The sequence below is a fragment of the Neltuma alba genome, unplaced genomic scaffold (genome assembly GCF_004799145.2).
Source record: "Neltuma alba isolate B1F8T4 unplaced genomic scaffold, ASM479914v2 tig00010267_pilon, whole genome shotgun sequence".
NCBI lineage: Eukaryota > Viridiplantae > Streptophyta > Magnoliopsida > Fabales > Fabaceae > Neltuma > Neltuma alba.
Window position 1 is genome coordinate 33,889 of NW_021635192.1, and position 18,760 is coordinate 52,648.

Genomic DNA, 18,760 nt, shown 5'->3' on the forward strand with positions numbered 1-18,760 from the left:
CCTATGGAAGAATCCGCCGTGGAGGATCACACAGAGAGGGAAGACTGAGCCTCTGTGAAATCCGCCGCAGCGCCCTGATGCATCCGCCGCGGCGCCCGAGCTACATCAGGAAGCAACCCGTTCGGTGAAATCCGCCGCGGCCTATTATCACGTGCGCCGCGGTGCCTTAGTGACAATCCATTATGTAATAGTCGCCGCGGCGCCTGAAACAATCCGCCGCGGCGCCTGGCCCCTCGCAGCTGTGCGTTTTACTTCCTAACTTAAAAAATTAGGGCATATAGAGTGAGAGAAGGGGGTTTTCTAGAGTGTGTTCGACTTTTAGAGCAATTTTGGAGGCTGGCTCTGCTAGGGTTTGGAGTTTTGGAGGCTTGGAACTTTTGGGCTTGAAGCTTGAAGAGATTCAAAGCTTGTATCTTAAATTTTCTGGGTTTCCTTCTTCTTCCCTTCTTGTTTCTGCTATGACTACTAGATATTCCTATAGTTGTAGTTCTTTACTTACCATGTATAGCTAAATCCGTTTTTCTAGGGTTATTTTGATCTATTGTATGGATTGAGATTTGGGTTTTACTATCTCTTTAGTGTTAATGATAATATTCAGTTGTTTTTACCTTGAGCTTAATGTGTCCTTTTGTCTGGCCATCATTTGGATTGATTGGTTGATTAGTTTAACTTGAGAAAGTTAGACTAATTCATGAACTTAGGTAAAAACATGCTAGTCCAGAAATTTATTTGAGTGAATAGATGGTTTGTCGATTGATCAGAGATGTATTTGTTGACCTAGCATAGACTAAATGGGTTTTGGTTTTTAAAGAGCAACCTTTTCAAACAAAAGCAAGAGATTGCTGAGTTTTAATGGTGTTTGCAACATTTGGTTTTGACTTGAGAAAGCTTAATCAATTCCATAAACCCAGGCTAACTGAATTTATTGTGAAACACTATTAGAGAAGTAATTAATCCAGTTTCATGAAGTACTTTAGTGAAGAATAACCCTAGTCTATTAATTGTTTCAAGGTCGATTCGATTTTATACTGCTTTAAACCATTAGTTTCTGAACTTTCATTTCACAAACTCTTTTACAACAATTATTTCACTTAACCTAATCAAATACACAATTATGATTTTTCAACTCATCTAGCCTTAGTCTCTGAGGGAACGATACTTTTTTATATTACTTGCGACCCGTCCACTTGCGGTCAAGTTATTTGGTGAACAAGTTTTTGGCGTCATTGCCGAGGACTAATGGCTAGAGTTTTTGAGGTTGATTGTCCTTATTGTGTGCTTGGTTACGCTTAAGTTCCATTTAGCATTTGTAGTAGTTATAGGTAGTAGCAGTAGTTTATTTTATTCATTTCTCTTGATAAGTTTGATACTTTTGTTTTTGATTTGAATGTGTAGGTAACCCCTGACGCATGCAAGGAAGACTGGAAGTTATTGTGGAAGAAGTTACTGAAGAAGTATCCAGGTCGGGAGAAACTGAAAACACACCGGAGATTCAACAACAACCTCAGTTACTTCCACCGCCGCCGCCGCCACCTGAATCAGAATCAGAAGAAAACATGGCGGAGCAAGATGAGAACGATGTGTACACCCTGGATGACTATTTGGATAAAGAAGGGCAGACTTTTCACTCAAGTATCCGGTTACCAGATATTCAAGCCAGGAATTTTGAAATCAAACCTATCATGATTCAACTACTGGGGATGATGGGTACTTTTGAAGGAAATTTTAAGGATGATCCGAATGAGCATTTGATCAAGTTCATAGAGGTTTGTGAAAACTTCAAACAAACTGGGGTTACTAAAGATGCACTGAGATTGAGATTGTTTCCCATGTCATTATCTCCCAAGGCGAAAACATGGTTGAATTCTTTACTTGAACACTCCATTAAGACTTGGGATGAGCTTGTATCTAAGTTCAAGGCCAGATTTATTCCAAGGGGCAAACGTGCTACATTAAGGGGTGAGTTGCTTTCTTTCGAGTAGCATCCGAATGAGCTATTTTATGAGGCTTGGGAAAGATTTAAGGATATGTGGAGAAATTGTCCAAATCATGAGCAGAAGAAATATGTTCTAATGGAAGCTTTCTGGAATGGATTGAATGATCAGACAGTGACAATGCTGAATACCGCTTCAAACGGAGGAATCGGAAAGATGAAGGTAAATGAGCTATATGAACTGTATGAAGAGGTGGCATCTAGCACTATGCAACAGTATAACAAAAGAAGGCAAAGTTCTGGGAGACATAAGGAGCCTAGTTCTTCATCATCAAGAGATATTGCATCGCAACTTGAAGCAATATCTAAGAGATTTGACAATCTGGAATTGCAGATTAAGAAAGGAAATGCTGCAAGAGTTCATGCACTTCAGGCTCCGGGATACACTTGTGACCATTGTAATGAGGAACACCATTCTGATCAATGCCCATACACCTTGGAGACAGTCAATTATATGAATAATGCACAAAGAAGACCACAAGGGAACCCTTATTCTCAAACTTACAATCCAAATTTGAGAAATCATCCAAATTTCTCTTGGCGAAATGGGCCAAGTTTGAATCCCCCATAAATATTACCATCCGGTGCTAAACAAATGGGGCCTCCTGGTTTTCATGGTCAACCACAGCAAAATCAATTGCAACAGCAGCATCCTCAAAAGGAAGATTCTAAAATTGAGAAGATGTTTGCTCAATTATTGGCCAATCAAGAATCTGCAAGGGCTGAGAACAAGGCAACATTTTCTCTCCATGAAACTGCCATCAAGAATCTTGAGGTGTAAATGGGTCAACTGGCTTCACAAATGAATGTACTCACAAGAAGCAGCTTACCAAGTGATACCATTCCCAATCCAAAAAGGGATGGTAATGAAGAGTGCAAAGCGATCAATTTGAGAAGTGGAAAGCAGTTACCTGACATTCAGAGGCCTAGTCAGACCGGCAAGGACACCATTAACAGTAAGGCAACGGACCTTGATACAAATGAGCTTTCAGAAGAAGGTGGTATAGTAGAAGAGGAAGAAACCAAGAAGAGGAAACAAATAGAAGAAAATCTCACTGATGTGGTTCGAGGAAAGAAGGTAGAGGGTGAAACAGTTGATGATAAAAAGAGGAAGACAACTCCCCCTCTTGCTACACAGATGCCACCGCTTCCATTTCCTCAAAGGTTCAAGAAGAAAGATGAAGATGTCCAGTTCAAGAAATTTGTGGACATGTTTAAGCAATTACATATCAACATCCTGTTTGCTGAAGCATTAGAGCAAATGCCTAAGTATGCTAAGTTTCTTAAGGATGTTCTCTCCAAAAAGAAGAGATTTGGTGAATTTGAAACGGTGGCTCTGACTGAAGATTGTAGTGCCATCTTGCAGCGAAAACTCCCACCCAAACTGAGAGATCCAGGCAGTTTTTATATCCCTTGTAACATAGGCAAACACTTCAATGGAAAAGCCCTATGTGATTTGGGAGCAAGTGTTAACTTGATGCCTCTGGCTGTATTCAATCGATTAAACTTGGGTGATGCAAGGCCAACAACAGTTACATTGCTCTTTGCTGATAGAAGTATCTCATATCCAAAAGGGATTGTAGAAGATGTATTGGTGAAGGTAGACAAATTCATATTCCCAGCAGCTTTCATTGTGTTAGACTGTGAGGTAGATTGGAATATCCCCATTATTTTGGGACGGCCATTTTTAGCTACTACAAGAACCCTCATTGACGTAGAAAAGGGTGAGATCACCATGCGAGTAAATGATGAGAAGGTGATATTCAACATGAATCAAGCCTTGAAGTTTCCAGATGATACTGCTCACTGTAATTGTATTGATGTGTATTGATGTGATTGATTCCACGGTGCAAGAGGAGCTGATTAACTCTTTGAACAAAGACCCATTAGAAGCATTGTTGATTGGAGAAACAAGTAGGATTGATGGCAAGGTTGAAGCTATTGCAGAAATGATGAGTATTGAAGCGTTTTCGTATCGAAAAGCTAAGACTTTTGAGCCTCTAGATGTGACTAGTGCTTTGAGCTCTCCTCTAAAGCCTTCTGTGGATGAACCGCCGGTGTTGGAGTTGAAGACTTTACCATCACATCTCAAGTATGCCTACTTGGGTAATTCTACCGCTTTACCTGTGATTGTTTCGTCTAAGTTGTCCACGTTGCAAGAAGAGAAACTGTTAAGGGTCTTGAGACACCACAAGAAAGCTATTGGGTAGTCCATAGCTGACATCAAAGGGATCAACCCTTCTGTTTGTATGCACAAGATTTTATTAGAGGATGGTCACAAACCTTCTATTGAGCATCAAAGGAGATTAAACTCGGTTATGAAAGAGGTAGTCAAGAAAGAGATCCTTAAATGGCTTTCTGCTGGAATAGTTTACCCTATTTCTGATAGTTCATGGGTGAGCCCAGTTCAATGCGTCCCTAAAAAAGGCGGTATAACTGTAGTGGCTAACACCCAAAATGAGCTAGTTCCAACTCGTACTGTGACAGGGTGGAGAATTTGCATGGATTATCGAAAGTTAAATACAGCAACCAGAAAAGACCATTTCCCGCTGCCATTTATTGATCAGATGTTGGATAAACTTGCTGGGCAAGAATTCTTTTGTTTCTTGGATGGGTATTCAGGATACAACCAAATTGTAATAGCCCCAGAAGATCAAGAGAAAACAACCTTTTACTTGTCCATATGGCACATTTGCTTTCAAAAGAATGCCATTTGGTCTTTGCAATGCTCCAGCAACATTTCAAAGATGCATGATGGCCATCTTTGCTGACATGATTGAGAAAACAATTGAAGTGTTCATGGATGACTTCTCTGTTTTTGAGATTCTTTTTTGTTGTTTCTAAATAATTTGGCGGCTGTTTTGCAAAGATGTGAAGAAACTAATTTGGTTCTGAATTGGGAAAAATGTCACTTCATGGTGCAAGAGGGCATTGTTCTTGGTCATCGAGTATCCAAACAAGGCCTAGAAGTTGACAAGGCAAAGATATCTGTTATTGAGCAATTGCCTCCACCAACAAGTGTTAAGGGTATTAGAAGTTTCTTGGGTCATGCGGGATTCTACCGTCGGTTCATTAAAGATTTTTCTAAAATCACTAAGCCCTTGTGCAATTTGTTAGAGAAAGATAGGGAGTTCGAGTTTGATGATACTTGTATGAACTCTTTTGAGGAATTAAAGAAGAAGCTCACCTCAGCACCTATTTTAGTGGCACCTACTTGGGAGCTACCCTTCATCATTATGGCAGATGCTAGTGATTTTGCCGTTGGAGCAGTTCTAGGACAAAAAGTAGATAAGGTCTTCCATCCCATCTACTATGCTAGTAAAACGTTGGATGATGCCTAACTTAACTACACTACTACTGAGAAAGAATTGCTTGCAGTGGTGTTTGCTTGTGAGAAATTCCGGTCTTATATTGTGGGCACCAAAGTGACTATCTATACGGACCACTCTGCCCTAAAGTATTTGTTTACGAAGAAAGATTCCAAGGCACGCCTAATTCGATGGGTTCTTTTGCTTCAAGAATTTGATTTGGAAATTGTTGATAGGAAAGGCACTGAGAACCAAGTGGCCGATCATCTATCTCGATTAAGTAGTGAAGCTCAACATGATCATTGTCAAGAGATCAATGCAGCTTTTCCTGATGAATGCTTGTTCTTTGTGGATAACTCAACTACTCCATAGTATGCAGATCTGGTTAATTATCTGGTTTGTGGAACTCTGCCACTAGACCTTAACTCCCATCAAAAGAGGAAATTTCTTCACGATGCAAAGTTGTACTTCTGGGAAGAACCTTATTTGTTCAAGAGATGTGCCGATCAGATGATAAGAAGATGTGTTCCGGAGGTTGAGCAGCAAGATATTCTAGAGTGTTGCCACTCTTCAGCTTATGGTGGACATTTTAGAGGAGAGAAAACGGCTGCCAAAGTCCTTCAAAGTGGTTTTTATTGGCCTTCACTATTCAAAGATGCATATGCCTTTGTGATTCGATGTGATCGATGTCAACGAGTGGGAAACATATCAAGAAGGAATGAAATGCCTCTGAATAATATTCTGGAAGTTGAACTCTTTGATGTTTGGGGAATTGACTTCATGGGCCCGTTTCCAAAGTCTCTAAATCAAGAGTACATTCTGGTTGCTGTGGATTATGTCTCGAAATGGGTTGAAGCTATTGCATGTGTATCCAGTGATGCTCAAACGGTGATCAAATTCTTAAAGAAAAACATCTTCACGAGATTTGGAGCACCTCGGGCTATTATTAGTGATGGTGGTTCTCACTTTTGCAATCATCAATTTCAAGCTCTGATGAAGAAATATGGTGTAAAGCACAGGGTAACTTTGGCTTATCATCCTCAGTCAAATGGCCAAGAAGAAATATCCAACCGAGAGATCAAAAGCATTCTTGAGAAGGTAGTAGGTGCAACAAGAAAAGATTGGTCATTAAAATTAGATGATGCTCTTTGGGCCTACAGGACAGCATATAAAACTCCGATTGGGATGTCTCCCTATCGGTTGGTGTTTGGAAAAGCATGTCATCTGCCTGTAGAATTGGAACATGGAGCTTATTGGGCCATAAAAAAGCTCAACTTTGACTTTCAAGCTGCTGGTGCAAAAAGACTCCTACAACTGAATGAGTTAGAGGAATTTCGCCTTAATGCCTATGAAAGTGCAAAGCTCTATAAGGAACGGACCAAGAAGTATCATGATCAGAAAATTATCCCTAAAGTCTTTGAAGCGGGGCAAAAGGTGTTACTTCATAATTCCAAATTGAGACTATTTCCGGGCAAACTCAAATCACATTGGTCAGGGCTATTCACTGTGGTACAAGTTGCTAACCATGGTGCAGTGGAGCTGGAAAATGAAAAAGGTGAAAGATTTCATGCAAATGGCCAATGTTTGAAGCATTATTGGGGTGGAAAGGTGGATCGTCAAGTTTCCACGATCTACTTTGCCGAACAATCATAACAAAGCTGAAGAGTCAGGCTGAAGACTATAAACCAAGCGCTACTTGGGAGGCAACCCAAGCTCTAAACTTGCCTTTGATGTGTTTCTTTTATTTCAGTTGTGTTTTAGTAGATTTATGTTTGATCTTTGTTTTTGTAGGTCTCTTGGTTTATTCCTCAAACTTTGGAGCTCAGCAGGAGTGGTTGATTTCTAATTAGCGCAACCAGGGAAGTGCACCTAACTTCAATCTCTAGCAGTGGCATTGACTTTGACTGGTTTAGATTTGTGTTAAATTGAGACTTGTGGGTTGTGCTTTTATGTGGTTGTTTGTCTTGTGTTTGTTTTTATGCTTATGCTTGTGTTTAGTCTAGTGTTATTATGTGTAAGGTGCTTGATTGTGGTAGGTCCGGTTTGTGTTTGTTAATTTTTTTTTCTTTGTATGCTTTTTCTGGGTGAGGCGCCGCGGCGTGTTTGATGAGAAGCCGCGGCGCCTAGTCTTCTTCTGAGTGCCTGTTCTGTATTAGGCGCCGCGGCTCCTGAGTCAATCCGCCGCGGCGCCTTAGTCCTAGGAAGAATGTTTGTCTCGGTAAAAACCACCGCGGCTCTTTGATTCATGCGCCGCGGCGCCCTCCTTTGCCCAGATTCAGCAATTTTGTGATAGGCGCCGCGGCGCCTTTCATAATCCGCCGCGACGCCTTATCGCATTCCCAGATTTGTGTTCCCTGTTTTAGCCTTGCTCATTTGTCTCAATACCCACTTTACCCCAGTGTATCTGACCGTTTTTAAGGGTAGATTCGTTGATTAAATTTTAAAACCCTAACCCTTTGGTCTTTTCACTCCGAATCCCATTTTCAAAAATACTTCATTCCCGTCGAAAACCTCACTTTGGTCCTGTGTTCGGTTTCTCCTTCCCCAAAGCCAGCCGATCGCCTCTCCCCATTGCCAGTCGACACCGCCGATCTTCCTCCTTCCCCTCACCGTCGCCGATTGTACCCTCCCTCTCCATCTCAAACCACGGTCGCCCCTCAGTCCTATGTCTCAAGTCGGCATCTCCCTTGCGTGTTCTTGCTTCGGTCCGCCTCACCCTTTGTTCGTCCGCAGGGTAATAATCTTTTTTCATCTGTTATTTTGTTTCTTTTCTTCTAGTTTAGTTTAGATGGGGCTGGGTAGTGTTATGGTTGTGCTTTGTGGTTAGATGAATTTTTGAACTCTAGATGGTAGTATTTTGATTACCTGAAGTTACATTGTGGTTAGGTGATAATTGCTTATTGCCCGACTATCTGTTAACATATTGATGAAAATGTGATACATGTGAAATTGAGTGATCATAACTTGGACCTGATTTGAGAAAAGGATTGCTTGTCTAAATTTTCAATAACACCGGTTCATTACCCAAGTTATGTTTTCTATTTCACTTGTAGCTGATTTGGAAATGTTATTCTGATCTAGTGAAATTAGTTTCAATTGGTAGCTACTGATGGTTATCTGATTTTGGAATCACTAGATATAGAAGAATCTTTGTAAACTTGTTTTGAATTGGAGGTAGTTTTATCATTCAGGTTGAGAAAGGGATTAATGGTGAGATTGTGGTCTAGCTCCTTGATTTAAGTTTGGGGGATAGTTTTTCTTTATTTTTAGGTTAGTTTTTCTTCTTTTTCTTTGTTTTTGTTCTTAGTTTGTGTGTGGTGTGCTTTGTTTGTGTCCTCTTAGCAGGTAACAATCCAATGGCCCCCAGGAAGAAAGCCCGTGCCACTTCCCCTGATCCTCCAATTAAAGAGCTCATTGAGAAAAGAGGGTTGCATTTCGAAAGAGAATTCCCGTGCAAAAATAAATTCGGGTTCTATAAAAAAGCACGGAAGCTCAATCTCCTCAATTTGATTGGTCCCAAAGGTGAAGGGAATGAGAAGTTGGTCAGAAAATTCTATGTTAGAGTGGCTACAAACTTGAGTAATGAGATGATTATACGGTACAAGCGTTTCCTCATTACTCCGGTGAGCATCAGGAATCAATATGAGCTTCCCGAGGTGGACAAGTACCAATATCAGTATTATCTCAACCATCAGAAGGAGATTCCCCTCAATGCCATCTCAGCAACACTCACCGATTCTAAGGAGATGTGGGTGCGGCCTAAGAGAGGCCAGGCATATATCCTGAGAAAAGACATGATACCGGAGGCCAGGATTTGGTTGCATATTGTCACAAGAAACATTATGCCAACCACGCATCTCAGTGAAGCCCCAAGGAATCTGGCACTCCTGATTTATCTACTTATGATCAAGGCAACAGTAGATATACCAAAATTGATCTTTGATGCTATATGGGATGCTTGCAGAGCCCACAATACAAACCTCGTCATGCCTCACCTCATCTCAGATTTGCTATCGAAAGCAGGGGTAGAGTGGAAAGACAAAGACCGCAAGTTCAAACCTGTCACTATTCAACTACTCTAACCTGGTGCCTGAACGAGAACAACAACGGATCACTGAAGCCCTGTTTGCTGAACAATTCCCTGACGAGTATAGGAGGCAACAAGAAGCTCAGGCCAGTGCCAGTGTTGACCCTACCACTAGAAGCTTGGATCTCCTTTGTAACAATCTTGCAATTTATTATACTAAATTATTGGTTAATAGTTTCTTTTTATTGCTGTTGTAGCTGCAACCAAGTAAATCATGTGGTTTAATGGCTCTGGAAGTGGCTGAAGGCATTAGAGGTTCTGGGTTCGAACTAGGGCCATCTCTTTGGAGTAATTTAATTTTTGTTTCAGCACTATTGAATTACTTAAATACCCTTAGAGTAAAAATAAAATAAATAAACAAAAAAAAAGTATCAGATTTTTTTTCTTCCTCTCCCGATGCTCTTCATTTTTGCGAGAGAATGGAGGAGTAGAACAAGTTTTTCAAAGCTGAATCCCTAACCCTTCTTTTTCTTCTTCAACGGTCGCATCTCCCTCTGTCCTCCACCGTTCACTTTGCAGTCTCTGGCGTGCATTCTTGCAGATTATTTCTCCTCTGTTTTCGCTGCAGAACATTGCTAGAGTTTGGGGTGTTTCTCTTTCTTTTGGAGTCACTTTCCCCCCCCCTTTTTCTGGTCTGTCTTGCAATGTAGGAGTATGGTGTAAGTTTAGGTGAGTTTTACCTTTCTTGTTGTGCGTTTGGGGTTGATTTTGGTTGATTTTGGGTGGCTATGCGAATTTTCTTTCCATATTCGTTTCTGCAGAATTTTGGGTGTGGGTGGTCACGGGTAGGATGTTATCTTCTTGGATCTTGTGATTTTTGGCTTGGGTATTAATTGGTTTGGTTGCTGGAAGTTTTGAGATTTCAAGGATTATGGGGGTTGTCTTAAACGAAGCATGTTGAGGAGGAAGGATTATATATATATATATATATTTTTACGGGTGATGCATGGTGATTGCTTGCAACTATTATTTGAAGCTTGAAATTATTGGGTGCTGTTTATTTTGGTCTATGAGATGAATTTAGTTAAGAAGGAAACCTGAAAAAGTTTTTAGTGCGGATGCTTGTTCACAAAACAATATTGAGTGCCCGTGGGGTGTTTGAAAAAATGTCTACATGAGCAAAAGAATTTCTTGATAGGTGTTTATATAACATTTTGATGGAAAAGAGCAAGATAGATATTATTTTGGATTAATTATGATTAAACTTTGGCTTTCAAGAGATACATGAAGGAAATAAGAGTTGATTGTTCCTGTGGGTAGAAAACTTGAAGGTTGGAGTTTTACGTTGTTATTGGGAAACAAGTGAATTATAATTTATACGTTATGCTTGCCAACTATTATGCTAATCTTTGAATATTTTTGACATGGATGGGCTTGTTAGAGTTGTAAGAGATTGTTGATAAATGATTTAGATGTATATAAGTTATAAATGGGGTATTAATAATGTTTTGTTTCGGGACACTAGGGGATTGAGGAGTGACCATAACTCAAGGATGTGCTAATTGGAATGAGTTATATTTTGGGAGCATAACAGGTGAGTGAATAGCGTCCCATGGTCATAAATTCTTATTTTAAAAAAAAACATTTAGCTTCTTTAAATGGTCTGTCAAGGTGATTTAACTTAAATCTTATTATTTTTCCAATCTCACTTATTTAATGTTTTAATGTTTTATTACTTGAAGGAATATTTATCTTGTTATATGTTGATTAAAAGTTCTGCTTACAATTTGTTAATCTTCATTTTTGTTTCTAATAAATATTTATACTTGGAATTTGGAAAGGAGTTTTGAAAATATTATTTGAAAATCTTCATGCTGGGATCATCTGTTGCAAAATATTCCTTAAAGGATTCCCTTCGTCGAAATAAAATATATAAATATATATCCCTCTGGTTGTTAGTAATAAACTCGATCCCATGCATGCTTGTACATTTTTTTTTTGAGGTCTGGATACAGAACACTGGTCACTAACAGCAGCACTGTTAGTCCTTGGCGCGCCATGGTAATTTCGAGCTCGCTAGATATTCGTGGGCATCGTTCCCGCGCTTGTTTCGTGGCATTGGCCGCGCTCGATTGGTTACTTACCCTCGTGGACTATGTGTCCACGCTTGTATTCGTGGCTTCAAGCTGCGCTTGCTATTCTGTTCTGTTGAAGTCCTATAAAAGTATTAGTGTTTAAGAAATGTTATTTTATAATATTTTTGTGTAACAAGCTGTCTTATTACAAATTTGGATTTAATTGTTTAATGAGCCTGAGTATACATTTATCTTTCAATTTAAGATTGTGTACTGTAGAAACTTTAATTCTTTACCACATAGTCATTCCAAGTAAAAATTTAGTCTTATTGCATTCATTTGTTATTACCTTTTTAAATATTATCTATGGGATGTTATTCACCGGTAGATTCTTTTGTTGACTTCAGACAGTACCACTGACCCTGTACTCCCAGCTGAGCAGTAAAGAGCCTCATTGAAGATCCAGAACTTGAGACTTTATTTTGAGTAACTGTTAGCTAATGTAAACTCAAAAGTACATTTATGTCTTTACTTTTAGAATTTGATGCTCCACGTAATCTATGTCTAGGTCCTCATCTTTTGGGTTATTTTGGATTGTAGTTATATATATACTGGTGCTGGGGAACTGAGCCCCAAGTATTGTTTGAATTGGCAGTCTATTGTAGAATTTTCAGGAAGTCTAGATTACAGTGGAGGCTCTGTTGAAAATTTCTACAAATAGTTTTATATTTTGTATCACAACCTGATTAAGTATATGAATGTTTTGTTTAATGGATGCCTTTATTTATGTTTATCCTAAAAATATATATATTAGTTAAACAATCCATATATTTAGGCTTAAGAGTGTGAGGTCTCTCATATTCTATGCCGGTCACCTCCAAAGTTGGGGTGTGACATCCTTCATGAGAAGTTGGACAGAGAGATACGTCACAGGAGACGTAGACAAAGGCGCATGGAGGAGTTATTAGTCCAGATTGCAAGGAACTTGGCCATTGATGCGCCGGATGTGGAGGATACAAGCACTGAGGCAGAGTCACCGGAAGAGGAGCAGGAAGCTGGAACTTCTGGGGCTGGTATTGGCTCGGGCGATGATATGGCTATCGATCCATATGAAGAGGGTGTTGAGGATCAGGGGGATGAGCATTCTGAGGAGGAGGAGGACTAGCTGGGGCCATTTCTGCTACTGTTGTTGCTTGCTTTGCTGTTTTTATTATTTTTGTGTGTTTCTGAATTTTCTTGCATTTTGGTCTTTTTTGTGTGTTATTTGCTTCTATGTTTCTGGCAAGGCTACTGATGGCCTATTGAACTGATTCTGACTATTGACCAATATCTATCATTGCTGATTTTCACAGCATTAACTATTGCGAAATGATTGAACATGTGAATGGTTAACGGATCTTTTGATTGATTAATTTGTGGATGTCTTTAGTAATTAATGATTTCATAATGCTTATCTGATGATGATACTATTGATAGTTGTGCATACTGATATACTTGTACAGGAAGCAAAGCGAAATTTTGACCTTTCATGTAGCGAATTTATTGTTTTTTTCCAATTCTGCCTGCATGCCCTGATCCTTACTTCCCATTGTTGACAGTGAGGACACAGTCAATTTTAAGTTTGGGGGTGAGGATTGAAATTTTTGGATAATAGGACAAACGTTTTGTGGATAACAGAATTATATTTGAAAATTTTATGGATAACAGGGTTATATTTGAAAATTTTTGAAAGGTCATTTTGTTGAGAAAATTTTGAAACAGCTGAAACAGTAGAAATTTTGTCAGCTTAAATTTTTGCTCGGTTGATTTTATGAAATATAAGCTGAAGTGGCAAGTGGTAGTTGAGGATGTATGAATGGTCCAATGATTGAACAAAATGCTTGGTTACTATGCTTGATAGGAAGTTTTGAATTGCTTTTCGAGACTTGATTTGTGAGGTTGAAACCTATGTTTCTTTAATTTTGGAGAAGCTAATCCACTAAAAGGGTCAAGACATTTTAAGGGGTTATGTTGAGGTCGAGTGGATAAGTTAGCCTATATACTCTTGTTTCAACTAAATTGTTTCATAACCTTCTTATGATTTCTCAAAGTTTATAGTTTATTCTATATGAATTTGAAAAAGGACTAGGGCAGTTCTTAAATGTGTTTGAGCCTTTCAAGCTGACCTTATAGGTTTTATCCTTTGAACCCATGCTTTGAGCTTTAAATATATATATATATATATATATGTATCAGTTTTGTTTCAAACCCTAACCTCTTCCTAACCCAAAACCAATTAAGAAAAACCATGAAATCCCTAGCTTTGAGATAAATGGAAGTTGAAAGGATAAGGGGTTTGATGAAATGTGGAGATTTTGAAAGGTTGAAAAGGGTAGTCAAGTATCCTGACAAGTTAAAGTGTCAGGTGCTAAGTTGTTTTTACTTTGAAAAAAACAAAAAAAACAAACAAACAAAAAACAAAAAAAACAAAAAAAAAATTATTGTATACTTATCTATATACAAATAATTGTGGTACAAGTTTGGGAGAATGAAAGTGGTTGAAGTAAGTTCTGATTGTTGGATATCTATTTATCTCAAAGTATTTGTATGATCTACTTTCCCCTTTCTTTCTTAAACCATTACCTCTTGGCCACGTTATAAGCCGAAAAGTCCCTTTGATTTCAAATGTATATGGGGTGAGTTGTAAACCGAGAAAGAGAAGAAGTTAGGATTATGAAAGGATACGGTTGAAGGTTAGTATGTTGGCTAAAGTCTCTCATTCCACTGAAACAGTATCTTAAGAGATGCTCATTGACTCTATACACACACTCACATTCCAAAATCATTGAAAGTTTGTTTTAAGTTCATGAAACTTGTTTCTTTGGGTGATTCAATAATTTCCTATCTTGTATAGTGTCTTGAGCATTTAATGAGGATACAACTGTTCCTACAATCTTTAATGTGCAATTTTGTCACTTAGTCACTGGTTTGTTGTTTTACTCGAGGACGAGCAAAAGTGTAAGTTTGGGGGTGTGATAACCTCTCAAAATTCCTACTGAATTAAGCTGATTTAACATTCTTTTATTGGGTTTATAAGTCAATTTTGCAGGAAACAAAGCCTGAGGAGAGTAAAGAATGGAGAAGGAGCTGAAAAGAAGCATCCACCACGGCCTATGGAAGAATCCGCCGCGGCGGATCACACAGAGAGGGAAGACTGAGCCTCTGTGAAATCCGCCACAGCGCCCTGATGCATCCGCCACGGCGCCCGAGCTACATCAGGAAGCAACCTGTTTGGTGAAATCCGCCGCGGCCTATTATCACGTGCGCCGCGGCGCCTTAGTGACAATCCATTTTGTAATAGGCGCCGCGGCGCCTGAAGCAATCCGCCGCGGCGCCTGGCCCCTCGCAGCTGTGCGTTTTACTTCCTAACTTAAAAAATTAGGGCATATAGAGTGAGAGAAGGGGGTTTCTAGAGTGTGTTCGACTTTTGGAGCAATTTTGGAGGCTGGCTCTGCTAGGGTTTGGAGTTTTGAGGCTTGGAACTTTTGGGCTTGAAGCTTGAAGAGATTCAAAGCTTGTATCTTAAATTTTCTGGGTTTCCTTCTTCTCCCTTCTTGTTTCTGCTATGACTACTAGATATTCCTATAGTTGTAGTTCTTTACTTACCATGTATAGCTAAATCCGTTTTTCTAGGGTTATTTTGATCTATTGTATGGATTGAGATTTGGGTTTTACTATCTCTTTAGTGTTAATGATAATATTCAGTTGTTTTTACCTTGAGCTTAATGCGTCCTTTTGTCTGGCCATCATTTGGATTGATTGGTTGATTAGTTTAACTTGAGAAAGTTAGACTAATTCATGAACTTAGGTAAAAACATGCTAGTCCAGAAATTTATTTGAGTGAATAGATGGTTTGTCGATTGATTAGAGATGTATTTGTTGACCTAGCATAGACTAAATGGGTTTTGGTTTTTAAAGAGCAACCTTTTCAAACAAAAGCAAGAGATTGCTAAGTTTTAATGGTGTTTGCAACATTTGGTTTTGACTTGAGAAAGCTTAATCAATTCTATAAACCCAGGCTAACTGAATTTATTGTGAAACACTATTAGAGAAGTAATTAATCCAGTTTCATGAAGTACTTTAGTGAAGAATAACCCTAGTCTATTAATTGTTTCAAGGTCGATTCGATTTTATACTGCTTTAAACCATTAGTTTCTGAACTTTCATTTCACAAACTCTTTTACAACAATTATTTCACTTAACTAATCAAATACACAATTATGATTTTTCAACTCATCTAGCCTTAGTCTCTGAGGGAACGATACTTTTTTATATTACTTGCGACCCGTCCACTTGCGGTCAAGTTATTTGGTGAACAGTATCCTAACTAGCTATAAAACTTCAAACTAATTAACCAAACTCCTTAACTCATAATTTTTGTTAAAGGTAACTATGATATTTTACCAGAAATAACTAATTTTAACTAACTTCATCAATTCATGTAAAGTTGCTCCTAGGTGTTTATAATCAAAAGATCAACAGATTGGACTGAGATATTGTTTCATTATTGTTTGTCTATATAGGAAGTTGTTGGGCATTTGCAGCCACTGGAGCCATGGAATCGATTAATGCAATAACTACTGCCAAACTTGTTAGCCTTTCTCAACAAGAACTCGTAGACAGCTACCCCTTGAGCCGAGGTTGTGCAGGTGGATGGCCCCCTAATGCCTTTGAATGGGTCATCCAAGATGGCGGGATTAGTAAAGAAGAAGATTATCCTTATGTTGCTCAGCAGGGTCCTTGCAAAGCGAACATGGTTTTTTATGCCTTTCTCACACTATGTAAAACTTAAAGGAAATTACACTATTCAATAGGCATAAAACATTATCGCAACATGCCTTAGATTTTGCGTTCACTTATGGAACGTTAAAGTACTTTTTGTAACACCTTACGTTTACGACCTTATGTTGTGCCAAGTTAAGACATTCGAAGCGCAATCTAAGGTTACCGGGTTGAAAAACCTGAATTTGAAAATTTCTTTTCCCGCATTACTATTCACCGTAACCTTAAACTTGGCATAACTTTGAAAAATCATAACTAATTTTAGAAAAATCGAAATGAGGTCGTTCCAAGTCTCACTCGAAGCTCTTAACATCATCTATCAAGGAAAAATGACCTCAGGTTCCGCTTTAATCAGAAACGCATTCGTTTTCAATTTCGAAAAGTACTGTTCATTTGGTCATTTTTCTATTTTCCAGGATTTTTGCCTAACTTCGGAAAGGCATAACTTCTTACACAGAGCTCCGATTGTGACGCTTTACCACTTATTTTAAAGGGAAAAATAAGATCTATTCGCATACCAAATTTCAGGGAAAAAGTCAACCATTTGACCAGGGTCTTTGTTGGTCAAAGTTTGGTCAAATCTAGACCATTTTTATCCCCTTTTTCACTAATTTTGACAGCATTTCGTTTTTCACTATAATCATACCATAATCACTTATAAAGCTACTCTATCATTAATATACATTCCAAAAAGGGTATCATATCATGTATTTATGAACATAGTATGCTTACATGGCTTGAAAGAGAAAGTTCAAAACCGTATAATACATTACATAATTCATAACTTCTTCAAGCCATGACTATTTCCTTTCCTTTCTCCTTAGCAGTAGTGGCACCTAGGATATCATGTTATAGGAGGAATGAGATTTCATAGAAATCCCAGTAGCATTGAACATACAACCATCAAGTCAACATGCATAAGATGTCATGCTACATGCAATAAGATAACATTTCTAGTCTTTATGCCATGCTATAATCATTCTGTATCCATGTCATCATATCATGGAGCATATAATCATTCTGGTCAAAACTCAATCATGCAAGAGCCAAGGCATACATTGCAAGGAGTTCACATCATCTGTACATAACATTCTCATGGCACATAAACACACATAGCAGATACACCAAATGCAGATCAACAAAATAATTGCAGTTCACGCTACCTCAATTCCTTGCTTAACGTTTCCTCCTTGATCCCTTGCTGGAGATCCTCCTAGGTTTCCAGAAGAGTTGCCTATCAACCATACAGTAAGGGTATGGTAAATTCCATATCCAGTATACCATTCTTTCTCAATATAATGCTACCCTTGTATCTTTCAATTTATAATTTCTGTATACCTTTCCTAAACCTTTGACCTTGGTTTGACCAAGCCTTAATCCTCAATTAAGGTCTTGGAATTCTTCCTTAACCCATGATTAATCATGCTTCCTTGGTTAATCACTAACCCTTAGTCCTTAATCCAATACTTAATTAAGGTCCTCAAGTCACATAGTCATAATCCTTTAAGATTAAATCACTAATCCCTTTTTGGATTAACCATTAATCATTCTCTAATCAACATGATTAACCATTATTCATTCCTTAATTAACATGATTAATCATTTTCTAATCAATATGATTAATCATTAATCATTCTCTAATCAATATGATTAAGCTTTAATCAATACTTAATCAACATGATTACCCATAATTAATCATCCTTCAATTATCATAACTAATCACTAATTAATTAGGGTAGCTAACCTTAATCACTTACTAATCCTTAATCAAATAACATAATTAATCTTAGCTATCACTAAACCATAATTAATCAAGGTAATTAATCCTAATCTTCCTCAAATAAATAATCAACTAAAAATAATTAACACTTAGGGAGATAAACATACCTTAATTAGCGCTTAATCGGCGATTAGAGGTGATTAAGCTTGCTGTCTCTCTTTCTCTCTCTTCTTTCTTCCTTTCTCTCTCCTAGAACTCAAGAACACAAAATTCTCTCCCAACAAACCCTCTTGGCCGAATTCTTCATGAAAGGGGGGGTATTTATAGGCCTTGATATTTCAAAATGCCGAAAATGCCCTTCGGGAAAAAGATGCGATCTCGGCCGTCCATTTTTTTCTACTTTACACGTGGACAAATCTTAGGGCACTCACCATAAGAAAGTGACACATGTAGGGACACCTAATCACCATGTGATTTTCATGTGGAAAATAAATATTATTTTATTATTTTGTCTCTTATTTCCCTTTATGCCCTTGAACAATGGAAAATTCCAACTTTGTCCTCTCCTTCTAATTTTGGCCGAATTATTGCTCTTAATATTGGAAAAAATATGACTCATCCAATAATCAGTGCAATCCACTGATTATTTGTGTATTTCCGGCCCGATTTTCCAACAATCCTGTCCAATTTACTGTCACAAAATTCCGATTTCAACACCTCATTAAATTCCCCTCATTCCAAGGGTAATCCATGATTTTTCTCAAGTTCTATCTCCCTCTATAATTTTCTAAATTTTATTCTGTCAAAAATCACTAT

The 18,760-nt window shown here is 38.3% G+C and overlaps 1 long non-coding RNA gene across 1 annotated transcript; it reads left to right on the plus strand.

Annotated features, from left to right (window-relative positions):
- Nucleotides 1-10,009: 10,009 nt before the first annotated feature.
- Nucleotides 10,010-12,186, plus strand: LOC114755381 (uncharacterized). The gene is made up of 3 exons (XR_003741305.1): nt 10,010-10,057; nt 10,854-10,922; nt 11,811-12,186. It is a non-coding gene; the product is annotated as an uncharacterized LOC114755381 (long non-coding RNA).
- Nucleotides 12,187-18,760: the final 6,574 nt, after the last annotated feature.